Source organism: Dysidea avara, chromosome 2 (assembly GCF_963678975.1).
Source record: "Dysidea avara chromosome 2, odDysAvar1.4, whole genome shotgun sequence".
Taxonomy (NCBI): Eukaryota; Metazoa; Porifera; class Demospongiae; order Dictyoceratida; family Dysideidae; genus Dysidea; species Dysidea avara.
In genome coordinates this window covers 30,431,300-30,449,050 of record NC_089273.1, presented here as the reverse complement: position 1 = coordinate 30,449,050, position 17,751 = coordinate 30,431,300, and the positions used below count along the sequence as shown (strand labels likewise).

Sequence of the window (17,751 nt, the reverse complement as noted above, 5' to 3'; positions counted from 1 at the left end):
AAGTCCAACAATTGTCCAGAATACACATTATATTTACCGTCTTTGTATTAGAGCTGTGGGACAGTTCTACCAGACAACTAACAGATTGTCACAGAGTTCTACATAGTGATGATAATACAGGTAATTTGTAATGGAACTTGTGAATTGTATTTACTGTCTTACCTGCTGCAGTTGGATAAAGACTGATAAATGACGAAATTGATTTGATACTGTCATGGCCAAGGAGACATTGATTTACTAGCTGTACCTATTGTGGTTTTAACATATTTACAGAATTAAATTCATTACAAATATAATTATAGAAATTATTTAATTAAGGTTATGGAAAGTAAAAATGTACAGTAGTATAGTAGCCAATATATGGTTGAAATAGGCTTAGTATAGTCTGATAATATACTGCACTATACTAGTGATTTAATCTCTAATATATGACTGTCTTAAATGTATTCAATAAGCTTGTTATAGTAAAGTCCTAATCTATTAATATACGCTGTACTATTTCATTCCAATACTAACATAATAAGACTGTTATAGACCTTATTATTCTGAGCTTTTTCACAGTGAAACTACAAGTAACTGAAAAAACAGCTCAACTATAGAAAAAGACTAACCAGCAACTGAAAGAGCTGATATCTGGAGCGGCCAAGTATCAATGTTACTACAACTACCAAAGTACCAAATTCATGCAAGAATACCTTAGCTGAAAAACAGGTAAATGAAAGTAACCGGCAACCAAAACAGCTGATATCTGAAGTGACCAAGAATAAAATTTATGTTGATACAACTAACTACAGTTATTAATGAAGTTGTAACATTGAATCTTAATCATTCAACTGTGTTCTATGCATTCATCCCTGCTACATTGTAAATTAATTCTTTGTAACTCTAATTGGTTGGTAATTTGGCCGCCTTTTCAATAGTCAGTATAAAGAAAACAAGGTGGCCAAATTACCAGCCAATTAGAGTTACAAAGAATTAATTTACGATGTGGCAGGGATGAATGCATAGAACACAGTTGAATGATTAAGATTCAATGTTACAACTTCATTAATAACTGTAGTTAGTTGTATCAACATAAATTTTATTCTTGGCCTCTTCAGATATCAGCTGTTTTGGTTGCCGGTTACTTTCATTTACTTGTTTTTCAGCCAAAGTATTCTTGCATGAATTTGGTACTTTGGTAGTTGTAGTAACATTGATACTTGGCCGCTCCAGATATCAGCTCTTTTAGTTGCCAGTTAGTCTTTTTCTACAGCTGAGCTGTTTTTTCAGTTACTTGTAGTTTCTTGGACGCGTTTTTTTTTACAGCAAAAGTGTTTGGGGGGGGGGGGGGGGGAGATATCACTAATTTTTATCAGTTATCAAGACACACGGTAGTGTGTCGTACGGCCAAGAAAGCCGGCGACCACACCGTGAGTATATTATCAGTTATCAAGACACACGGTAGAGTGTCGTGCAGCCAAGAAAGCCGGCGACCACACCGTGTCAAGACACACGGTAGTGTGTCGTGCGGCCTAGAAAGCCGGCGACCACACCGTGAGTATATTTACAGGAAGAAAGAAAACAGCTTTTTCACGCATGCATAGCTCCATGGCCTCTTCTCCAAAGCACACATTTTTTGCATTATAGCTGTCCCCCTGGTAGGGTACGCCACACAGCAAACTAGATTAAATTCGCAACAGCCATTTGCGAGATATGGGCGTCCAAAATTTCGTTTTAATTTCTTCGTTTTTTTTCTTATGCCGTACGGGGGGCTACGGTGGCTTCGATTTCTTTTCGCACACTTTGCAAAAATTGCTATAAAATGCAAACGTGTAACTCGATTGCCTCGATCTTTGGCACAAATTAAGAACGTGCAACGGTGGATTGACGTACCAAATTTGTTGTAAGTCTGAGTAGTATTCAAGGAGTTATGGACGTTTATTCACGTAAATACAGATCAAACTTCTGTCGCGGCTACAGGGTAAACCAAGCATAGAAATAACTTGAAAATTGGTGTGTAGATAGGCTGATCATCGTAGCAGTGCCTTTTGATAGTTTGAATAGCAATAGAGTTACAGCGACAAAGTTGTAAAGCAGAAACTAAGCAAGTGTAAAATCGCGGGATCGAGATACTCTAATAAAGCAGTCACCACGGGGTAAAAAGGGTGTGCAAAAATGTCGAAAAAAAAACAACTTATCAGAGTTCGAACCAGGGACCTCCACACCTAACACCTGCATCCTTAACCACTGAACCACTGCTACCTAGACTGATCACCTCACTTAATTTCTGCTTTATAAATGAAATTTCTAGTTGAAATCTGCTTATAGTCAAACGTTTGTAATTTCATAGATCTACCAATAGAAGTTCTAGACTGTTCTAGAACATTCTATGTATGTTCTATTAGAAGTCCTCAAAAAAAATGTGCACTCTATTAGAGTATTACAATAATATTATCAAATATTGAATTAAATCATGCAATGAAATACATTTATAAGTCTGTCTTCAATAATCATCATTGTATCTACATAGAAAAGAAGAAATGTGAGTAAAGACAAACCTCAAAGTCATCCATAGGCTGGTTTTGGGGCCTTGTAAAGTACAAAAAGGAGTGAAATCCACACAAAAACAGCCAAGCTGCGAAAAAATGGTACGGCCTTAAAAAGCCTGGGTGAAAAAAGTTGTGAAATCAAAGGTGGCGGCCAAGAAATGGCTGCAATGATGTTAATGCTAAAAATTTTAATAATGGCTGTGTGCATTGTTAAAATTCATTAGCATTAACATCATTGCAGCCATTTCTTGGCCGCCACCTTTGATTTCACAACTTTTTTCACCCAGGCTGTTTAAGGCCACACCATTTTTTCACAGCTTGGCTGTTTTTGTGTGGATATAATTTACAGACTCAACTTGAGTAGCTGTGAATTGTTATTAGAACCAGGACTGGTAGAAACTGCAATGTACTGGTCAGGCCAAGTAATGGCAACAGTCAGGGTTACCACTAAAGATATATGTAATACACTTATTTGCAAAGCATGCTTTACTAGGTTGTCTGGGAGGATACCAAATCTGAAAAAAATTGACATAGCAACTCTGAGATTACATCGGGCAGTGTTTTCAGACAGAAATTTAGTACTTTCTGCTATTTTATTTGATGACTGTTCTATTAGAGTATTTTATTGCCTGACTGTTCTATTAGAATAATTTATATTGATACTTTTCCATGAATAAAACCTGCTATGGCCACTGCCATAGTGGCCATAGTGTCCTTGGGACAATTCAGCAACTTGGTTTGCCACTCACAGCACAAGATACTTTGCTGAGGGTCTATTACAGAGATCACAAATGTGGTACACCACATTATACTATTTTCATTTCAGTACATAGACACACGCATACATCATCATAATATTATATAAGCACAAGGTACACACACATGCACAAAATGTGCAAACACTATACATACTACACATGTCCACACATATACACGACATATTGATGTAAACAAATTAATATCACAATGCTCTCGTAGGTGAGCTGGGAGTTTCCTTACTAGATGTTAAAAGGTTCTTGTAGTGCTTGAAACAGAGGTACTGGAGAGTGAAGGATTATCACTGACATCATATCCAATCACAATAATTGTTGCAATGTGAAATCAATATTAATTGCTTATGTACTGTATTACCGTTGTTATGTTAATGTGCAAGATTTATCTCACAATATGATTACCTTTTGGTATGTTGGTAGACTGTACTGGTGTGTTTGAGTACCATTACAGATGCAGAGGAAACAACCTTTAGAAGGGAGGATGGGTGCATATCTGCTAAAGTATGCATATGCCTCGCAGAATAATTTAAAAAAAATTTTCCCTTTGAAATTGAATAAGATTAATTGAATAAGCGCCTTTAAAGCCAGGATTTGGTTAATTGCATGGACAATTTTTTTAGCTCAAATAATTTGGCATAATTGTTCTTCCATATAAAAGCTTCTAAGAACAATTCACATTATTACTTATTAAATTATTTACCTAAGATGGAAAACTGGAGGAGAAGACAACATCATCAGACAGACCACCACGGTACAGTGGATTCAAGGGTAGCTATTAATTGTGTACTCTCACCGACGTATTAGGTCAAAGGACACACGGTCACGAAACTCACGATCCATAAGAGTACCGACCTACATTTACTGGTGTTCATGTGCGCTACTTGAGGTGCGAAAGGGACTTTCCATGGGACTTCCGCTGCTATAACACAAGTTGTAATTGATGATGGTCGGGCAAGGAATGGTAAATGCCCATATCAGGGGCGGATCTAGGATTTATAAAAGGGGGGGGAGGGGGCTAACTCAAGGTACTAATCTGTTGGGTAGAGGTGTGCAAAGCACACTTCCCAGCATGCAAAACATGCTGGAACTAGGGGGGTCTGGGGGCATGCCCCCCCCCAGGAAATGTTTGAAAAATAGATGCTAAAATACTGCAATTTGGAAACATTTCCACATAAAATTCATAATATTTTCTGCCAGTAGATATTTCGTATACTGCCTTTAGATTATAGGTATGGCTTTCTAAAGCATTTTGCTAATCAAAATGTTTGGGTAGGTACAGACAACCAAGTACACGATGCACCCCTCTCACAATTGCACAACACCGAATACGTGCATGTTAGAATAATATAATGTTGAATGTGGAAAATTTTGAAATTTGAACAATACAAGATTGAATCTGAGAGCATTTTCAATGAAAATTGTGTACCTGAATTAAGTATTGCCATATATATTAACTACACAAGTGGATGAATGAAGCCCTTTAAACATACCAATGCACTTCATTGTATATATGTATAGGTGCAGGCAGATTTGGAAAAATTCCATAACAGAACCAACTACATGTTTCCAGTGAATGTTCTATTAGAGTAGTTAGCTGACTGCTCTATTAGAGTATCTCGATCTTGTACACCTCCAATGCTGATCCGGGTCCTTGTTACATAAACTTTAGCATAAATCCACTGATAATACCTTGGAAAGCAGGGGCGGATCCAGGGGGGGGGGGGGGGGGGCTTTGGGGGCTTCATATTTAGGTTTTACTTGATCAATATGCTGAGTATTATAATGAAATTTTGTCTTAGCATAATTGTATGATCACTAATAATACAAATACTCATAAAACCACCTTATAAGCATCTTTCCAAGGTATTATCAGTGGATTTATGCTAAAGTTTATGCAACAAGGACTCGAATCAGCATTGGAAGTGTACAAGATCGAGATACTCTAATAGAGCAGTCAGCTAACTACTCTAATAGAACATTCACTGGAAACATGTTATGGAATTTTTCCAAATCTACCTGCACCTATGCATACAATGAAGTGCATTAGTCTGTTTAAAGGGCTTCATTCATCTACTTGTGTAGTTAATATGTATGGTAATACTTAATTCAGGTACACAATTTCCATTGAAAATGCTCTCAGATTCAATCTTGTATTGTTCAAATTTAAAAATTTTCCACTTTCAACATTATTATTCTAACATGCAGTGCTGTGCAATTGTGAGAGGGGTGCATCATATAATATTATTTAGTTGTTTGTAACCTACCCAAACTTTTCCATTAGCAAAATACTTCAGAGAGCCATACCTACAATCTAAAGGCAGTAGATCTTTATAAAATATCTACAGGCAGAAAATATTATGAATTTTATGTGGAAATGTCTCCAAATTGAAATATTTTAGCATCTATTTTTCAAAATTTTTCCTGGGGGAGCATGTCCCCAGACCCCCCTAGTTCCAGCATGCTTCACACATCTCTACCCAAGAGATTAGTACCTTGAGTTAGCCCCCCCTTTTATAAATCCTAGATCCGCCCCTGGAAAGATGTTTATAAGGTAGTTTTATGAGTATTTGTATTATTAGTGATCATATAATTATGTTAAGACAAAATTTCATTATAATACTCAGCATATTGATCAAGTAAAGCCTAAATATGAAGGGGGGGGTTTCAGCCCCCAAAGCCCCCCCCCCCCCCCCTGGATCCGCCCCTGCATATGCCCACCCTTGTATACGTCACTGAACATGAAATCTGAGTGCCATGCACCCTATGACCTGCTGTACGGGTTGACGCATCTCTAAAATCTACTGCCTGGTATGACACGTGTATTAAGGTAAGTACGCCTAATTCCGGACAATTCCTAACTCCGGACACTTCCAATGTTTTGTGTCATATCTCCAAAACTATCTACAGCATTTACTTGAAAATTTAGGTGATTAATGCTTCATATAAGATGATGCTGTGATCCTAAAATCAGCTTAAAGGTCCTGCTAGTTTTTATAAACGAGGTGATTATTTATTGCCATGTGTGGCAAAATTATCAAAAATTCTTCGATAATCGCTGCGTATTCCCAAACTCAAAGAGCTATTTTGGCTGATTTTAATACAGTACAGATGGACAACTATGACTTACCACTGTACCAAGTTTCGTTTGCAAACAAACAGCCAAACACTTACTATGGACGATTTTATAAGATCCAGTCTCATTGAAGCTGCATAAATATTTTCGTAAATACACCTAGATTTGAAATACCCTTAACTCGGAAACAATAGGTACCATGACTCTCAAAATCGAGTATGAGGTGGGTAATAGATGCAAGTTTAATGTGGTAGTGTTTAAAATTTGAAATCAACCTCGAAAGTGCTGTATCAGGCGTAATAAAAAGTGTCCGGAGTTAGGAGCATGCGTGAAATTTACACATAGTTGAATTTTGGAGCGCAGCTCCCCGACGGATGGAGATATTTTGATGAAACTTGCAGGACTGATGCACCATACGATAGGCTTTATCACCATATTTTAAGGATTAAGTAATTAGCTTGCATGGCGGAGATAGAGCACCGGAAGCAAAAACTGTCCGGAGTTAGGCGCACTTACCTTAAGTGATATGACCAAATACGGAAATGGCACGTCACTTTGATCGTGACCTGCTTTGCGAAAGGGTCTAGATCTAACTGTAAGTTAATATCGCTTATGAAATGTTTTTATATGTGTGTAAAAAGGTGTTTCAGCCCTTCTCTTCACTCTTGGCTGAACATGATTGAATTAATTAGAGTTAGTGTATATTAGGAACCTCAGACGGTGGTAGTCTCGTGCCCAGACCCCACCCACTGCGTTGAATAGGGCCTGGTGACATTTGCAGGAGTTTGGGGCCCTACGCCATTTTTCTTTTCTGACCAATCGGACGCCTTGATTCAGGTACAACGCGATTTGATATGTTGGAACTAGGAATACAAATGCGTAAACAACATGGCGGCGAGCCCAAAAACATTGCGTAAGTCACCAGACCATACTCAACGCAGTGGGTGGGGTCTGGGCACGAGACTAAGACGGTGGTTGCGAGGGGTCCGCAACTCTAGGAATCACGTCGATGGTTCAGACGTGATTCTGGAATCAGGAATCACAATTTGTTAAAAAATTTCAGTAAATCTTTGTGCTTCTCCGTATTTCTATGTATGTATGGATCCTTATTGGAAATGAGAATCAATAAAATTAGCGCCAGGAATCACAGAATCAGTTGTAGAATCAGTGAGATTTCCGAATCACGTCTATCGAAACACCATAGTTGCGGACCCCTCGGGTGGTTGCTACTTTATATAGTTGTTAAATGTGCTCCTGTTACATACTAAACTGTGCAAAGAGTAAAACAAGTTATTTCTTTTGATATATTTATCAGGTGTCCTGATGGTTGTTTCTGCAGGTCACTTGAAGGTCTACCTCACACTGTTGTATGTGTTAAGTCAGGCAGCATGTGTTTCTTCATGTAAGAAGTACTGAAGTAAGTTTCCTACGGCAATGGTTTTGCCAGATGTTGAAATTGACCTTGCCTGGTGAAAGAAAAATTGTTACATATTTTTAGTGCAAATTTGTTGTTTATACTATGAGGTCTTAACTGCATGATAATATCCTGCATTTTCAAGGTCTCACTATTGTGGTCTACTGCATCATCAACACATTATATCAAAAAAGAAGGAATGGAACCATATTGCAGACGTCTGTGTTATTGGCAGATTGGGACCAATGATTACATGTATTGTGATTATAGCATCGTAATTCTCCAGGTCAGTTTCTTTCAGGGACTCATGTTTGAGTATCTTGAGTTTTAAGCATCCATATTTTTGCACATTAATCTCTTTGTACTTGTAGTGCCCACTTTGCCAACTTGCTGTTTACAGATGTGTTCGCAATAGTGTGATAATCTAAATTCAACTGAATTTATTTTCTTAAAATGCTACTACGCTTATGTACCATAGTAACCATGCTAACGAATGTTTGTTGGTAAAATGTATTTGTCACATATCTCCTCAATGAACAAATGTTTGAATTTTCAGACATTTGTCCCACCACTAGTTATTTTACAGATAAATTACTAGTAATGGGCTAATGGCTCTAACCACCACTATCTAGATCATGAGACTACCCTGATTAGGAAAGTGACCTGGTTTTCCAGGTACATTGATGTGCAATGAGATTTTGTAGGACCTTCGACTGTCTGTACATGGTTAATGTGCTCTATAGTGCATGCCAAACTTGTTATCTAGGTTTATATTGACCATACAATTAACATGTTGCTTTTCTTGACAGGTCCAGTGAAATTCAGGCATTGGTTTATTGGGGAATGCACCCCATTAGCTAGGATTACTGATGGTTTGCCACTTGCAGCACAGGTTGTTTGTGAACGGACCAATCACAAACTGGTACGCATGTGCATGTGTACTTTTTTGCACTCACACACATACTGTACATGAGCACGAGACACACACATAATATACATGGACATTAAAATATACATGCGTACACAACATGTTGGTTGTACTACCATTGTATTTGGTCGTAACTTAATATCGTTATTCTTAAATCCAGGTATGTGACTCAGAGTGGTATAGGGGGCGACAGTAGTGGGTTCCTCTGTTTGTCATCCGGTGTTATTCAACTGTCAAGCACTTGATGGGGATGGTGGAAAGGGTGTTCCATCTAGCCTGGGAGAAAATTTGCAGACTGCCCCAGTTGCACCCCCACCCCACCCCATCCCCTGCTTGGCAGTACTGAGGATTGGTGTCCCCTTAAGTACACAATGGCAGATGAAGCAAAGCCAATAATCATTTCTTATTTGTCTACCAACATAGGACAGTGGTTTATTTTTAAAAGTACATTTTGTGAAATACTGTATTGTTGCATGTATCAATTAACTTGCGTGACACAGACCTCTCAACTCTCACGATTTGGTCGTGAGACACACGATTTCAGCCTTCATATCACGACTGTTTGCTGATCTCACGATTTCTCACGATTTTCAATAAAATTTTCTAAGGCACGCTAAATCTCCTTGATTTAAGCCCCAAAACGTCTTGTTGAGGTATCACGTGATAAGTTAATTAGAATATCGGGGCGCCTCTGTATTCTGAGCTGGAAATTTTGGCTGTTTCCCGAATTTTTGAATGTGTCACGAGTAACTTCGCTGTCAAACTCAATGAACTGAGCCCTATTTGAAGGTGAAATTCTTTGAGGAAAGACTCAGCACACATGAAAGGCGAAGAATTAGGTGAAATCCTACCAGTTGTGTTATTACAAATGTTTATTGCTTAATTTCGGTTGTTGTGAGGTGTACTTGTGCGGAAAATCTGTGCTGAACACTGAATCCACAGCTGGATACTGGTTACTCAAGAAATGGGAGGTGATTTTAGGCGATGAACCACTGGTGAATCAGTACATCAGCTGAGTTGAAAGACTGATATCACGTGATTCAACGATGGAGTAAAAATAATAGTAGGTTGTTGTCATAGTAGGCTACACTATAGCATAGAGATATTATAAGCTGCGGAAAACAGCAGTATTGCACTCACATAGCTAGCTAGTGCCTTTTAAAACATTTTTTTTGTTAAAATAAATATATGTGCATGAGCCCCATCACAAAGATGGTAGGCTTTACAGCTATTTATTATTATTATTTATTGTTAATCAGCAGGACCTTCCAGGGGTATAGTGCTGATGTGCAATTACATGTGTACAATTTCAATTAGTTACTTAACTATATAAGTATGTACAATTACGACAAGTTACTTAATTATATACATATGTACAATTACAATAATAAACTATAAAACTATACAATTACGATAAGTTACTTAACTATATACATAGAAGGGGCTAATTTTTGCTTAAATTCTTCAACACAGTCAGTCTCAATAATCTCATCATCTAATCTATTCCATTCTGGTACAGTTCTTGGGAGGAAGGAATATTTATATACATCAATTCTTGGTTGGTAAGGTACTAGTTTAAAGTTGTGGAAGTGTCAGGTCCGTAATACAGTAGATTTAAATGGGAAATAACAGTTCGGTATAATTAATAAATCATGTAGTACTTTATATAGTAAAACTAGTCTAGCTGATTTGCGACGTTCTTGTAGTGTAGGCCATTGCAAGTTTTCAAGGATGTTAGTGATGCTGTCTCTATTATTTCGTCTCCATGGTTGACCTGTGACAAACGAGCAGCTCTATGTTGGACCATCTCTACTTGATTTATGTTGGTTTGGTGATATGGATCCCATATTGGGGAACAATACTCTAAAATAGGCAAGACAAATTGTTTATATGCTAGCTCATGTGGCTAGGACAATGCTGAAGATTTCGTCGCAAAAAAACCAACAGCTCTGTTTGCCTTATTGCAGATGTAATCTATATGTGGCTTCCATGAAAGTCTGTGATGTAACTTTACTCCAAGATACAAATGTTGTTCTGTAACTGCCAGTGAGGTGCCATTCATTACATACGAAAATAAACTTTTGCTATGGTGATTAGAAATTTGCATTATCTTACATTTGCTGATGTTAAAAGCCATTTGCCATTTATCTGCCCACTTTGACAGTATTGTCAAGTCTTGTTGGAGTGTTTGATGGTCTGTTGAACTGTGAATAACTTTGTATATTAAGTAATCATCTGCAAAGAGTTTCATTTGGCTACTAATACCCTCAGTTATATCATTTATGTACAGTAAGAACAAGGTAGGACCCAAAACTGAGTCTTGTGGTACTCCCGATGTGACTTTACAATAATTAGAAAAGGAACCATCTACAACAACTTGTTGGTAGCGATTGCTCAAGAAAGACTCTAGCCATTGTAAAATCTTGCCTCTAATGCCATAGAATTCAATTTTGCTTAGCAGTCTTTTATGTGGAACTTTATCAAATGCTTTGGACAGGTCTAGTATACCAACATCTACTTGGAGTTTATTATTCAATGCTTTTGCAAAGTCATCAGTAACAGTAAGCAGCTGCGATTCACAGGAATGTCTTGATCTAAAGCTGAATTGACAGGGGACTAAGATATCATGAGCTTCCAATTGTTTCATAATTTGACTTGTGAGTATATGTTCCATTGCTTTGCAAATGATTGATGTCAGAGATACTGGTCGGTAGTTTTGTGGGACAGATATTTTGCCAGATTTGAAAATGGGAGTGACATGTGCTAGTTTCCATTGTCTAGGGACCACACCAACGGACAAAGATTGCTGAAAGAGATGGGTCAGCATCGGAGTAATTTCAGCAGCAGTTTGTTTTACTAAATGTCCAGAGATGGCATCAGGGCCAGGGGATTTATAGGGATCCAACTCAGATAGTATTTTGAAAACCCCATTTGGTGATATATCAATGTTGTTTATAGATGGATATGAGGATGCTGGAATTTCAGGGATGCTTTCCAAGTCCTCTACTGTAAAGACCAATTTAAACTGGTTATTTAAAGTTTCTGTAATTTCTTTGGGTGTAGTTACTTGATCAGTAGGTGTCTGTAATGTGCTAATGCCAGTTGTATCCTGCTTTTGAGACTTTATAAACCTCCAAAATGTTTTTCTTCTGTTATTGTCACAATCTGAGATTAGACTACTAGTAAGATATTTAAGGCGCTGTTGCTTTAAAGTAGATCATACTTGGGATTGCATGTCTTTATATGCTTTCCAATCAGAAGGGCGTTTAAATCTTTTAGCTCGCTTATACAAACGTTGTTTTCTTTTAATCAGCCTTTTGAGTTGAGAGGTCATCCATGGTAAGTGACTTGATGTAGATATTTGCTTAGCTGGAATATGGTCTTTAACGATTTGTAGAATACTTTCATGAATAAAGTTCCAATTTTGTTCCACAGTTCTAGAGCTATTTTCATTCAAAGTTAAATACATGTCTGAAACTGTAGAGACCTTTACCCTAATTATATCCCAGTTTGCTTTATTATAAAGGTATATTTTCTTCTGAACATTCTTGTGGCCAACCTGAAGATTGGCCAGTTCTACAATAATTGTCTCATGGTCACTGAAGCCTGATACTGTTATACACTGATGGATATAGTCAGGGTGGGTGGTAAAGCACAAATCTAAAATGTTATTACCTCTGGTTGGCAAATTAACAGTTTGCTCCAACATAAAATCATGAGCTAGTGTTATCAAGGATTCTCGGAAAGTTGATGTTACGTAAGAGTCCATAAGTGAACCAGATGACCAATCTACCCAAGGACAATTAAAGTCACCTACCAATACGATCATTGTGGTTGGAAATTTTTGCCTTACTTGTGTTAAGCTTTCAGAGAGCTCATCCAATACAGATGATGGAGAATTTGGAGGAGCATAGAAAGCTCCCAGGATGATGTCATGAGAATGTGGAGACGTAAAAGGACCCAGATAACTTCACAAGTTGAGTCTATCTCTAGAATTGATGATGGTATGGATTTTTCAACTAGGATAAATACTCCACCTCCATGAATATTTCTATCCTTCCTGAATACAGAAGTTTCTGGGGAAAACTTCTGAATCAAAAATTGTATCGTTTAAGTGTGATTCAGTTCCTATTAATAAGTGAATATCTTGATTATCTAGAAACCATTCCAATTCAGCTTGTTTGCTTCTAACACTACAAAAAATAGCAATGGCAAGCCGTGGTAGTTAAAACTAATTTCAGGGGAATCAGAGTTATCAAAAGTGCAGGGGCCAGGAGAAGAATCAAATTGGCTGCTATAGTTTAAATCAGATGTATGAGACATGGAACAGTTAAACAGGCCATTTTAAAAGTTGTCAGGAATGTTGGTTTGTAGTAGGTACAGAGTTGTGAGTAGCTGTGTTACCTCTAGCAGGTTTGGTGATTATAGCTCCATTACGGATTATTAGGTCAACCTCACCTTGTGAGCGTCTGTGTTTAAGTTCAGAAAGCAGTTTCTTATGTTTTTCTCTCTCAAACCTGGTTCTGTCCGGGGCTAAGAACACGTTTTTGTAGGAATCATTATGGCGTAGAAGGTAACAGCGAGAAAGCAACGTAAGTTTGTCTTCTTCTTGTTCTAAGCACAATAACAGAGGCTTGTGTTTGTTAGGCAGCTTTTTCCCCAATCGTACTGATTTTGTGATAGCATATGGACCATTGAAAACAGAAGAACACATAGCAGTAAATGAATCACTATCACTTTTGTTTGGAGCAGGTTCAGGTAGGTTATAAACAATCATGTTCTTTTTTCTTCTGTCATGGTCAGCAAGTTCATCAATTATACTTAAAGCAGAGCCGGCTGGGGGCGCAGCTGCAGCACTAGATTGGGTTGGGTTTAAAGATACTGAGGTACTTTCAATTTCCATCTGAAGGTTACTGCTAGAGGTGGACAGGTCATTAATTGTGACTGGATTTGCGAAAAGGGGTCTTCGACACACATCTAATTTACCAACTTCGTCGATCCATAAATTAAAATACAACAAGTTATTGACCTGAAAATAGGTCAGTTGTGAGTGCCAACATAGCTTAATAGCTAGAGAAAATTTCAGATTTGTGCGTTTCTTAAACACAAAGTTATGGGCTTCCAAGTTCATGGAATTGGATGTGTGTGGTAGACCCCTTTTTGTAAATCCGGTCACAATTTTTGTTGATAAGTCTTTAACTGATGTTTGCAGCTTTTTACAAGTGTCCTCCAAGGCTGCTAAATTAGCTGCTTCAAAGCATTTAGTAAGATGGTGACCGATTCCTTTGTGAAACTTATCTTCCATAGACTGAAATCTCTTTTCAAACTCAACATCAAGTTTGGAATAGGTGTTGTAAAGTGAGAGGGCTTTTGAGACATCTGGCAAGCAACGATAGCAAAAAAAATGCAACATTTTCATAATTACATAGCTCAAAGTCCCTTTCTTGAATCGAGGCACAGGATCTATGCTCCCATTCAGAGCACCAATCACAGGAAATACAATCTTCAACCACCATTTCATTACATTTAACACATACATCTACTTTAGCCGACTTATCTGATGATTTCTCTGGCGTACTATTGGGTGATCTTGGTCTCTTGAACGGAATTTCCAGTTAGTGCCCACCTATATTACGAAAAAGCTACAAACGACTGTAACAATGGTAATTACGCTCGCCTTTAGTGGTACCGGTAAAAGTGCCACTGTACAACAGCGTTTAAGGGTAGAATTACGAGTACCGCGGCCAGTGAAAGACGATGATTTCTGTTGCAACTCTCCTGGTCACGTGAGTTGCTGAAGAGCTGCATGGGGATGGGTGGTTGGCTTTCTCACGACCAGGTCTGCTTCCAGGTTGAGAGGTCTGGTGACATGATATGTTAATCACTAGCTGTCTGGTTTTACTGTGCGTGAGCACCGTTTCGTCAGAAAGTCAGATCCGAATTGGGAGTGACAATGTCTACACGAATAAAGGCAATCACGTAATAGTACATGGGTGGCGCTAAATGAAATTATCCTGAAAACACTCCCTAGGGAAGTTACGTTCTTCACTCTTTCACATTACGTTTATATGAGTGTTGGGTTTGTGTCCATGCCGCGTCTTTAAAAGTTATCATTTGGATTAGGCGTTTGGTAAGCAAAATCCCCTGTACAGGGAGTCCGTACTAGAAAACTCCTGTGCCAGTATTACTCCACAAAAGGTAATTATATTCAATGATAATAATGGCGATAACGCTAACGAAAGCCGAGATATCAGCGTAATAAAGTGAACCTGGTCTTATTTTCGCGGTTTCGACAAGATAACCACTTATTTACAATTGCGGCGCCCACTGTACAATACATTTCTAATGGGAATGATTGCGTAATCCAGGGTTAAAATTGCAAAACCGTCCCTACACGTAAATAACTCACAGTAGTAGCCGCTCGCGTTTTTAATTGTGGCGTGCACTTTGCAGTTTCATTGGCCGCGCGCCTCACTACCGTGAGTCTTGATATCTAATCAAAAACACCCAAGCTGTAAAAAAAGTAGTGCGGCCCTTGAAAAGGCTATAGTGAAAAAGGATGTAAAATCCAAGGTTGCGGCCAAGAAATGGTTGTGATGGTAGGTTAATGGTAAAAATTTTTTAATAACGACAATTCAGGGGAAATTTGGTGCCGCTTGGTCAATTGACACAAAATTCACCTGTATTGTCGTTATTAAAATTTTTATCATTAACCTACCATCACAGCCATTTCTTGGCCGTCACCTTGGATTTCGCACCTTTTTTCACCATAGCGTTTTCAAGGGCTGCACTCCTTTTTTGTTTTTGATTAGATTTCACTTCTTTTTGCATTTGTATACCCCAAAGCCGGCCTATGGCCAGCTTTGGGGATTTTTAAACTATATATTTTTCTTTACCACAGGAAAAAGAAAAAGATGAAGCAGATTTTATAAATACTTTAACTCATTCTGATTTTATCAGTAAATGTACAAATTATGCATATATCAAGAGTTCATAATATGAAAAGAGAGAAGAGTGTCCTACTGCAGTATAGCCTGTGCAAACGCGAATCTCAAAGTTATGATGCAGTACCTATAGACACTTTCAATGTGCTAGTTGGTCAGGAATGTACTCAGCATTAAGTTTCAATGAGTGTTGTAGTTATGGCTTCAATAAGCAGCCTACTAATGACAGTGTCAACATTCCTTAACACTTTATGTGTTGACATGATATCCTAAAGTAATCAAAGTTTTACTGTATTGCTTTGAGATACGCGTTTATACAGGCTATACTGAAGTAGGACACTCTCCTCTTTTTTTATATTATGAACTCTTGCATATATTTATTACATGTCAATTAATCCACACAGGATAATTTGCAGCTGATCTCTCTACTGGGTGACTTGGAAATGTAGCTGAACTCTCTTCAGGGTGATCTGCTTGTACGTAGATGAACTCTTTACAGGATTCTCTCTACAGGGTGACTTGACTCTAGCTGAACTCTGCAGGGTTATCTGTTTGTAGTTGAATTCTCTACAGGGTGATATGTTTGCAGCTGAACTCTCTACAAGGTAACTTCTTCTAGCAGATCTGTCTACAGGGTGACTTGTTTCTAGCTGGTCTCTCTACAGGGGAATTTGTTTGTAGCTGAATTCTCTACAGGATCATTTGATTGCAGCTGAACTATCTACATGGTGGTTGCTTTGTAGCTGAATTCTCTAAAAGGTGACTTCTTCTAGCTGAACTCTCTACAGGGTGATCTTTTCATAGCTGAACTCTCTACAGGATGATTTGTTTGCAGCTGAACTCTCTACATGATGATTTCTTTGTAGCTGAACTCTTTACAAGGTGATTTGTTTGTAGCTGAAATCCCTACATAGTAACTTCTTCTAGCTGATCTTTCTACAGGGCGATTTGTTTGTAGCTGAGTTCTCTACAGGGTGTTTGTTTGCAGATGAACTCTCTACACGGTGGTTTCTTTATAGCTGAACTCTCTACAAGGTGACTTCTTCTAGCTGATCTCTCTACAGGGTGATTTGTTTGTAGCTGATCTCTCTACAGGGTGACTTGTTTCTAGCTGAACTCTCTACAGTGGATTTGTTTGCAGCTGAACTCTCTACATGGTGGTTTCTTTATAGCTGAACTCTCTACAAGGTGACTTCTTCTAGCTGATCTCTCTACAGGGTGATTTGTTTGTAGCTGAACTCTCTACATGTGATTTGTTTGTAGCTGAACTCTTTACAAGGTGATACTTCTAGGTGATCTCTCTACAGCATGACTTGTTTCTAACTGAATTCTCAACAGGGTGATCTGTTCATAGCTGAACTTTCTACTGGGTGATTTGTTTGCAGCTGAGCTCTCTACATGGTAGTTTCTTTGTAGCTGAACTCTCTACAAGGTAACTTCTTCTAGCTGAACTCTCTACAGGGTGGCTTGTTTCTAGCTGATCTCTCTACAGGGTGATTTGTTTGCAGATGAACTATACGTGGGAGTTTCATTGGAGCTGAACTCTCTACAATGTGACTTCTTCTAGCTGAATTCTCTACAGGGTGACTTGGTTCTAGTTGATCTCTCGTCAGGGTGACTTGTTTCTAGCTGAACTCTCTACAGGTGATTTGTTTGCAGCTGAACTCTATACATGGTGGTTTCTTTGTAGCTGAACTCTTTACAAGGTAAATTCTTCTAGCTGATCTTTCTACAGGGTGATTTGTTTGTAGCTGAATTCTCACCAGGGTGATTTATTTGCAGCTGAACTCACTACAAGGTGACTTCTTCTAGCTGAACTCTCTACAGGGTGATCTTTTCAAAGCTGAACTCTCTACAGGATGATTTGTTTGCAGCTAAACTCTCTACATGATGACTTCTTTGGAGCTGAACTCTATCCAGGGTGATTTGTTTGTAGCTGAACTCATTACAAGGTGACTTCTTCTAGCTGATCTTTCTACTGGGTGATTTGTTTGCAGCTGAGCTCTCTACATGGTAGTTTCTTTGTAGCTGAACTCTCTACAAGGTAACTTCTTCTAGCTGAACTCTCTACAGGGTGACTTGTTTCTA

The 17,751-nt window shown here is 38.3% G+C and overlaps 1 long non-coding RNA gene across 1 annotated transcript; it reads left to right on the top strand.

The window, feature by feature from the left end:
- Nucleotides 1-3: 3 nt before the first annotated feature.
- LOC136247051 (uncharacterized) lies at nt 4-306 on the top strand. Its single transcript, XR_010697056.1, has 2 exons — nt 4-120; nt 172-306. It is a non-coding gene; the product is annotated as an uncharacterized lncRNA (long non-coding RNA).
- Nucleotides 307-17,751: the final 17,445 nt, after the last annotated feature.